Genomic DNA, 9,908 nt, shown 5'->3' on the forward strand with positions numbered 1-9,908 from the left:
CAAGTCACTGGGCTATTGACAGGATGTGGGGGGCCCTGTCCCTCATCCTGCTCCGTTCCTTTCTTGGGGTGCTCGCCCCACCACAGGGGATGGTGGAGCTCCCGGGGCCTCTGTTTCACCAGCAGAGGAGGAGGATAAGAGTTTCTTCAGGCAGATCTGTCTTCTTCAAAGGTTTCCTTGAATTATTGGCTCATTTGGCTCCCTGTCTCCTACTTTCCTTTTACTCCTTTTAATCGTTTTTTTTTTTTAAGATTTATTTATTTATTTATTCATGATAGAGAGAGAGAGAGAGAGAGGCAGAGACACAGGCAGAGGGAGAAGCAGGCTCCATGCAGGGAGCCCGATGGGGACTCGATCTGGGGACTCCAGGATCATGCCCTGGGCCAGAGGCAGGCACTAAGCCTCTGAGCCACCCAGGCATCCCCTCCTTTTAATAATTTTAAGCTGCTCAGGAGGCTGCCTCTCTTATGCTGTGTCTCAAGTACAAAACAACAATCAGAGATCTCTGGGGTGTCTGGGTGGCTCAGTTGGGTAAACGTCCGTCTTGTGGGGTCCTGGGATCAAGCCCCTCATCGGGCTCCCTGCTCAGGGGGAGCCTGCTTCTCCCTCTCCGTCTCCCACTCCACCCGCTGGTGCTCCCTCAGTCTCCATCTCTCTCAAATAATAAAGAAAATCTTAAAAAATATATATATGTATATGAAAATGTTATTTTTTTTTCTTAAGAGAGTTACAAAGAGAGAGCATCTCAAGGCAACTCCAGGCCCAGTACAGACCCCGACACGGGGCTTGACCTCATAACCCTGAGATCATGACCTGACCTAAGGGGAAATCAAGAGTCAGACGCTTAACCAGCTGAGCCACCCAGGCACCCCTGAAAGTTTTATTTTATGATTGCATCGGTATAGAGATAAATAAAACATTTGCCTCCACCCTAAAAGTTCTTTTTCTTTCTTTCTTTCTGATTTTTAAACAAAATGGAAGCATTTCCCAGCCCTGAAAGTATAGTGGCCCCAGGCTGTGTCTACTGTGTCTGAGGAGGGAGAGTCGGGGCAGCATCCTCCCGCTGGAAGCTGATGGGCCCTGAACCCAAGTCCTCTGCACCTTTCTCTCCTCTCCTACACTGCCTGCCACTCTAGGGAAGGGCCGAGTGAATTTTGGTGGGGTTTTGGCATTTTTTTAAATTATTAATTTATTTATTAATTTAATTCTTTATTTATTTGAGAGAGAGAGCGAGACAGCAGGAGCAGGGGGCAGGGAGAGGGAGAAGCAGGGTCCCTGTTGAGCAGGGAAGCCAGAGGTGGGGCTTGACGTGGGGCTCGACCCCAGCACCCCGAGATCATGACCTGAGCCCAAGGCAGACATTTAACTGAGCCACCCAGGTGCCCCAGTTTTCGGCACTTTTCTTTTCTTTCTTCCTTTCTTTCTTCCTTTCTTTCTTTTTTTCTTTAAGATTGTACTTATTTATTCATGAGAGACACAGAGAGAGAGAGAGAGAGAGACCCAGGCAGAGGGAGAAGCAAGTTCCCCGCGGGGAAGCCCGATGCGGGACTTGATCCCAACACCCCAGGATCTTGGCCTGAGCCAAAGGCAGATACTCAACCACTGAGCCAGCAGGTGCCCCAAGTTTTGGCATTTCTTAATAGCCATCCTATGGCTTTGAGCATCTTGTTTCTGAGTGTTTATAACAACAATGATAATAAATAATGACGATGGCAGTCTTTCACGAAGCCTTTCATCTCTCTTATCTGAGCCTGACAACAGCCCGGGGAAGGGCAAAGACAGCCACTGCTGCCCCCTTTTTGCAACTGGGACAAGGAGGACCCAGAGGATTAATAAGCGGTCTGACTGGTAGGAGCAGAGCCCCAGGCTCTGTGCTTATCCTCCATCTGCAGCCGGGGTGAGCAGGTGGCAAGCAAGCGCCTGGCTTGGAAAGACACCCGAAGGTGGGAAGCACTGGGTGAGGTGGGATGGTTGGAGTTCAAGGGGCAGGGGTGCATAAAGGGGAGGAGCAGGAGGGGGGACCAGAAAAGCCCACTTTGGCCTCAATTTCCAGGAGCCCTGAACTGAGAGGGGAGGAGGGGGAGCAGGAGAGGGGACAGCTCCTCGGGAGGAGAAGAGAGACCCAGGAGTCACAACCAGGGAGATTTGGCGACTGACAGGATACAGAGGCAAAAGGGGGTGCAGGTGGGGGTTGACACAGCTCTTTTTTTTTTTTTAAGATTTTATTTATTTATTTATTCATGAGAAACACATACAGAGAGAGGCAGAGACACAGACAGAAGGAAAAGCAGACTCCCTGCAAGGAGCCCGATTGGGACTCAACCCAGGATCCCAGGATCACTCCCTGAATCAAAGGCAGATGCTCAACCGCTGAGCCACTCAGGCGTCCCCGATTGACAGCTCTTGTCTACATTTTAGCCTTTAAAGGGCCCAGAAACTAGAAAGACCGCAGGACTTGTAGTTAATTAAATAATGACAGTGCAGCAGAAGCTTTCTTAACTCAGGGGCACTGAATCGGCTCACTGCACAGAGCCAGTCCATACAACCTGTGAGGCACGGGAGCAAAGACTGATAGGTTCTACTGACCCTTTCCAAAACCCAGACCATGCCCATCCATGCCAACGAAGTGGGTGCACTTTCCAGGAGCTCCTGGAAACTTTCAGCCCATCCTCCCTCCCCACCCCAAGTTAGGAACCTCGGGGAGCCGCTCTGCGGAGGCCCCAAGCCTCTGCCCTACCTGCTGAGAGTCCCATGCCTTGTTCCCTAACCTCTCTGTACCTGTCACACATGTCAGTGGGAGTCCTTTAATTGAATAGAACACAAACTGCCAAAACACGAGAGCAAAAAGATGGTCCCTGTGTCTGTGAATACTAAGTTGGTGTTTTGGAAAGGTACTTAAAAGTGAATTAATTTGAAAAATTGCTATTGAGTTTGGTATAGATGAGACAATTGTAAAGACTTGGAGAAAAAATGTAACATTCCAGAAGGCTCCTGAAGCACAAATTTGTTTTCAAGTTCACCCACCTGGCTGCCGGTGGCCTTAGGGCCTGGCCACTTGGGCCTTGCCATAGGGCTGCTCAGGGCATGGCAGTGGGCTCTCTCCAGAACAAGAGAGAGAAAGAGAGAGAGAGAGAGAGAGAGAAAGAGAGAGGGAGAGAGAGATAGCACTCCCCAGACACAAGTCTGTCTTTTTATAACCTAATCTTAGAAGTAACAATCTCATCACTTCCTGTTTCCTCTCCCCTAAACACAGACATCACTTCCCACCCACACTCAAGGGGCAAGGACCACACCAGGGTGTGGGTACCCGAGGTGGAAGGGCAGGGATGGTGGAGAGCCTTGTTGGAGGCTGCCTCCCACAGTCTTCCAGGGACTGGGAGCCCAGTGGAGCTGGGTAAGGAAAGGGTCCTTCCTTAGGATCAAACACGCTGGTAGCTGAACGCTGACTCTGTGCCAAGAACTTATATTGACTCCTCAATACCACCTAGGAGGTGGGCTCTACTCTATGATTCTCCACATTTTGTGGAGCACCTAGAGGGAGTGTAGTTCTCAAATCCCACAGCTGGTGAGAGCCGGAGCTGGCTGGGATTCCAATCCACATGGTTTGAGCCCAAGGAGGAAGCTGGGTTGGGCATCTGGGCCACGCACGTGTCACAGGAACCTTGCAAGAGATGAGCAATAAGCCCCCCAACCCAGCCAGATATTTGGGTCTGAAGTTCGGGGAGCAGAGGGGTCAGAACTGGCGCCCTGGGTGCCCTTAGCCAGGCCTGCAAAGGGGATGATGAATCTTGGGGAGGAGAGCTCACCTCCAGGAAGAGGGGGTGCAGACGGGGCAGGGGCAGAGGAGGGCTCTGTGGCCAAGGGTTGCCAAGGAAGGCTGAGGACGGGGCCACCGCGGGTGAGAGAGCAGGGGGGCAGAGGGCAGGGCGAGGGCGAGGGAGGCCCCCAGGAGAGGCTGCGGGGGGCATCTCTGGGGAGCAGCCTGGCTGTGGAAAGGCAGAGGGGACAGGGCAGCTGGTGGCGCGGTGCAGGGACAAAGGCTGCACCTTTGGGGGGTGCGCGGGGGTACGCCCGGGTTTGGGAGGGCCGGCTGGGAGGCGGGGCCCGCCCGCTGAGGCCCCCCCCCCGGCCCCGCCCCGGCCGACGCCCCGGATGTGGCCTCCCAGGTCGGCAGCCCCGCGGCGGCGAGTCGGGAGCGTGGCAAGCTAGCCGCACCCAAAGGCTGTGCCCCCTCCTCAGCCGGTCCAACCCGTTTGCCCGGCGCCCTGCTGGCTGGCCTGCGTCCTTAGCCCCTACCGTCCGCCTCTCTGCGAGCAACCCCCACCCCAGGCCCGGCTGTCGACTGCCGGGCGCCGCCTCCTGCGGGAAGCCCACCGCGCCTCCTCCCCACTCCGGGCTTTTGGAGGGCGCAGAGGAGGGGTTTGCGTCGCCAGAGCTGCAAGAATGCAGCCCCCTCCCCCCCCATCAAAATGTAGACCTTTCCTTTCTCCCCAGAACCAACTTCCCCACACGCACCAGGAGCCACAGGCCCCGCGACGCCCGGCCCCCTCCCCGGGGCCCCCCGCGCCTCCAGACCGGCCCCAGTGTCTCCAGCGGACACGGACAGGCTCCTCACTGCGCTCCTGGAGTCGGCGCGGGTGCCCAGCAGAGCCTCACCGACCGGGGCAGATGGAATCGTCGGCGGGTCCTCACCCTCTGCGGGCCTCGCTCGCCGCGTCCGCACCCCGCGCACCCCTGCGTGCTGGGCCACCTCCATGCCTTGCCCGCGTCCTCTATCCACCAAGCAACCCTTCCCGTTCCAAACGTCCGGACCTCCCCCACCTTCCGCGGCTCGGCTCCAAGCCCGCCCGCTGAGCCCGGAAAGGCAATCGCTGCCCCGGGCCTCAGTTTCCCTGGCTGTAACAGGAAGTGACTCTGGGCCCCTCACCCGCGGAGCTGGGAGGCGGGGAGAGGTGCGGCCCGTGGAGGGGCCCCTGGGCCTCGAGACCCCGGCCACGTGTTGGCGGAGCCCCGGGGGGGCATTTCGGCCCCCGGGGACCAGCCGAGGGCCCCCGAGACTGCGCGAGCTGGGGGAGGGGGGGGCAGGCGCGCGGCGAGGTGGGCGCAGCGTGGGTCGGGGGGAGGCGGGGTCCGGGGTCCCCCAGCCTCGGCTGCCGGCTCTGTGCCCCCGCCGCCCGAGAGCAACAGCGCGCGCTCACGGGGAGAAACCAGCAGATACAACGCGGCGAAACGAAACAAAACCCCAAAGATTGCGGCGGCCTGGGCTCCACCCCGGAGCCCCTTGGGGAACGCGGGCCCCGGGGCAGCGGGGTCCCCATCCCGGGCGCCCTCGGGCGGGAGGCTCAGGGCGCCTGGGCGCTTCCCCCCGCGGTCTTCCCTCCGCAGCCGCTCCCGGCGAGGGGCTTTCCCGGGCGAGGACGCGCCGCCATCGCGCCACCTGCCCCAGCCCGGGGGGGGGGGGGGGGGGGGGGGGGAGGCAGTCCCGGGTGCCCTGCGCGGTGAGGGGCGCGCGGCCCGTTTCCACACCCGCTGCCCCGGCCTGCGGGTGAGGTCGTGGCGTGCGCACGTGCAGGCTGCGGACTCGGGGCTCCGCGGGCGTGCGGCTGCCCCAGCGCATCGAGGGTGCGCCCCTCCTCCTCCCATCCCGGGAGATTAAGTGGGAACTTTGAACTCTGTCCCGGAACCCTGATGGCAAGGATTAATCCGATTGCTTTTCAAACCCGTGCCTGGCCTTGCAAACAACGCCCGCAGCCAGCGTGCCCGCCCCCCCCCGCCCCCCCCCGCTGGCCTCCATCTCTTCCCTCCAGCTGCCCCCCCCCCCCCGCCCCGCCTCGTGGGGACCCATTCTACAGGCGGCCAACGGGGTCGGGCAGTGCCAAGAGCAGGAACCTGACTTGCAGTGCTGTTTCCTGTGCGTAGGGACCCATCCTGTCCCTCCCCTGCCCCCCACTCACGCACCCTTGGAGCCCCAGGTCCCGGGGCCCACCTTATCCCGGAAGCCTTCTCTCCACTTAGTGACTCACCACCTAGTCTGGAGTGGGTCCTTAGCTCGGCGCCTGGGCGCCTGATGGGGAGGGAGGGCATGCTTGTGGCGGCTTCTTTCTCCTGCTCCCCACCCGGCTGCCTGGGTGGACCACTGAGGAGCCCCGAGCAAGGCCAGCCAGAAATTCTTCAAGGGCGCACGGAGGAGCTCTCCAGGGCTGGATCTCCCGGCCTGAGAGCTGTTCCCCCTCCACTGGGTTCACCCTGAGGGATCCTCTGCCCACTTCCACCCCTCCTTCTTCAAATAAGAGCGTCCTGGTTTTCCAGGGGGAGCCGCACCCAGCCACCTGCAGGCAGGTGATACCGTGCCTGGTGCATTGTCCTCAATGGCCATCAGCATATTCAATACTGATTTGGGGAAAGCACCCAGCCCAGCAGCCCAGGGAGGGGGAACTGGCGCCCTGGCACTGTCGAGGATCTCATCCAAGGGGGTGGAAAAGGGAGGGCAAGCGGCCGAGCACAGTCCTGGTGTCACAGAGTCCCTGGACAGGTCTGAGGCTGGGTCCATCCTGGACTTAGCCCATTAGCTTTTTGGGCTTGTGTCTGTCGGGGGGGGGGGGGTGTCTTTAAGTCTTCACCTGACTCTGTTTATCTGTTTACCCTAAACTTGTCCCATTTCCCAGATTCCTTCATTCACTCACTCAGCACCTACTCTCTGAGCTAGCCTCAGGAGGTGTCCTGAGTTGATGGGGACAAAGCCCTGCCCCTCGGGATTACAGTCTGGGACACACCTAAGAGATGGTCTGTGAACCAAGGGGAGGGGCACATCTCAGGGGCTGACCTGAGATTCCCTGAGGAGGAGCCACTGAGAGATCTGCGGGGTGACAGGATACTTGAAAGGGCTGGAGGTAGACAGAGACAAAAATGTTCAGAGCAATTATTCAGGGGACTGGGGGGCACTCCTGCTCCCTTGAAAGAAAAATGAGGTGGGGGCCGAGAGCAGGAACTGGGTCCCACGGTGCATCGTGGGCCACGCAGGCCTTTGGATTTTAGCCCAGCAACACAGAGTAGCCACGAGTGAGTTTTAAGCTGGGGTGTAGTGTGGCCATTAGGATTTTAGTGGATCCGGGAAATATCAGAGAGGGAGACAACATGAGAGACTCCTAACTCTGGGAAACGAACTAGGGGTGGTGGAAGAGGAGGAGGGCAGGGGTGGGAGTGACTGGGTGACGGGCACTGAGGGGGGCACTTAATGGGATGAGCACTGGGTGTTATTCTATATGTTGGCAAATTGAACACCAATAAAAAATAAATTTAAAAAAAGGGATTTTTTTTTGGATCCCTCTGGCCTCAGTGCCTTCCCAGGGCTGGGCCAGCTTGGGAAGAAAAGAATTCCTTGCTTCCTCATGCAACACTGCAGGGATGCCTTCTCGCCCTGCCACGGCTTTGGGAAGGGTTGGGAGGCCCTGGTGAGGGGGACAGTGCCACACCCATTTTGCAGAGGTTTGTAGCCGGGGCTAAGAGCCTGGCTGTGATGCGCTGAGTGGCACGAGAGCACCAGTTCTGTCTGTACCGCTTAGAGGGTGGGAGGGAGGTCCCAGGCTGTGGATGAGTAGGAATCACCAGGGAGACATGCCAGGAGGCAGGGCTGGTGGGGACTGGAGGGGTTTCGGGGGGGGGGGGGACAGCATTGCAAAGGCCCACAGTCAGGAAAGAGCCCCGTGTGCCTGGGATGCCCCGACTCAGACATAAAGAACTTGAAGTCTGTCTGCCCATCCGTCATTGTCTCCCTCTGAGGCTGCTAAGGTGCAGGCCAGGAGCAGAGAGAGGCCCTGAGTTCGGGGGTGTACACGGTGATTGCAGGAGGTGGTGGTGGAGGAGGGGCAGGGGAGGCCACATCAAAGCTGAGGCTGTTGGGCGGGGGTGGGGGGTTAGCTGGGGGACAGAGCAGAGAGGTTGAAAATGGAGAATAAACCTTGTGCTTATCTCTGCTTCCACTGGAAACTTCATGACAGTGATGGCAAAGAATAAAAAAAGCACAAACAGGAGAAGAGATGACAGTGGATGAGTGGTCCAAAACATTTTTGGAAGACAGTAACTGACGGGACTGCAGAGGGGAGGAAGGAGCACCGATGCGCCTCCGGGGTGCCTGAGCAGAGCTCCCCTGTGCCAGCAGAAACTGACGGGGCAGGGGCTGGACACTATGGGAGGCCGGTGGGGTCAGAAGACAGCCCCTGTGGTGGACAGACCTTGGGGGAAGCTCGATGGTTTCCTGCCCCCGATGTTTTCTCTCTCACACACACACACACACACACACACACACACACACACACAGAGGCAAGAATCCCTTCCCCCTCCCCCGCAAGTGTAGGCAGGACCTGTGACTTGCCTCCAACCAATAGAATATGGTGCAGGTGATGGGATGTCACACGTCCATCTAGGACAGGAGTGAGAGATTCTCCCGTCGGCAAGAAGCCAGGGCCCTCACTCACACAGCCACAAGGACATGATCCTGCCCCAGCAATCACATGAGTTTGGAAGCAGATTTTTTTCCCCCAGCTGAACCTCCAGATGAGCATGTGGTGACACCCTGATTGCAGCCATGTGAGGCCCTGAATAGAGGACCAGCTCAGTGGGACTTCTAACCCCTGGGAACTGTGAAATAATAAATGTGTGCTATTTTCAGCTGCCTAATTTGTGGTGATTTGTTATACAGCATAGAAAACTAATACACTCACCAGTCCTCCAGCTGCTCGGCCGGGCAGGTCCATCCACTTCCTGTTTCCAGGCATCCTCCTGCAGGAGACACGTAATCTCTACAGAGACATTCCAGAATCAGGGCATCAGGCAAGGCAGAAGCAGAGATGAGTGTGGGGCTGGGAAAGGTGCTTGAGTGACCCAACCTTTCCCTGCTCTCCTTCTAGAGGGTCAAGAACCACACATGCATCCCCAGGCAGAGGATTGGAGGGCTCTTCTATGGAGACCCAGTAGCACCACCCCAGAAGATTCCTGACTACTCACTGCCCCTGGCTGTAAAGGCCATGTACTTCCTTTGGTGCTTGAAGATAGAGTGGAAGTGACATGGGCTCCTACCTTTGCTCCTTTCCCTCTGCTTCCAAAGAGAATGTTCTGGATGGAGGCAGCTCCTCCAGCCCAGGTCTCAGAATGAAAATGACACACGGAGCAGAGCTGAAGACGTCTGCAGACGCCATATGAGTGAAAATAAACCTTTGTTTTTTGTATGCCCCTGATATTTGGGGGTCATTTGTCACTGCAACATAATTTAGCAAGGCTGACTGGTACCATCAGAAAAGCTGCCTGGATGCCCGATAACCCAACAGGGGACACTTCCACACCCAGGAATTCCAATTGGCTTGCCTGTGCCCCACTCTAGTGTTTGTGGCGGCCAGGGCTCACCAGGCATTAGAGAAAAACCTCCAATGGGAAGGACAGAGACCAAAACAAAGAGAGAAAGAAGAGGGATGAAAGAAATGGTTTTGGGAGCAGAAGCAAATGTCAAATAAACCTCAAATCCTCAGAGAAGACATTAAGCCAGGATGATATTTGTTTTAATAGAGCAAAGAGCTTGTGGAGTTTAAAAGACAATCGTCAAAAATAAAGGGGGGGGGGAATCCCCGGGAGAGTAAACTCAAATGATAAAGAAATAGAAGATAAGAAAAGAAAAACCAGGCAAAGTAGAGGATGAGCCCCGGCGTGCAACAGTGCAAGCCTAGAGTTCCTGGAAGAAGAGGCATTACGGACTTGCACAACTTGAAATTCTTTACCTCACTAAGCCATAGCCAAACAGGAGGTTGGATGAAGATCTTTCCAGATCTGCAAAGATTATACTAATCAATCTTCCATGCGCCTTTCTCAGGAAGCTGCTGGAAGATGTTCCCCAGCAAAGCGAGGGAGGAAACCAAGAA

This window comes from Canis lupus, chromosome 8 (genome assembly GCF_011100685.1).
Source record: "Canis lupus familiaris isolate Mischka breed German Shepherd chromosome 8, alternate assembly UU_Cfam_GSD_1.0, whole genome shotgun sequence".
Classification (NCBI taxonomy): Eukaryota; Metazoa; Chordata; class Mammalia; order Carnivora; family Canidae; genus Canis; species Canis lupus.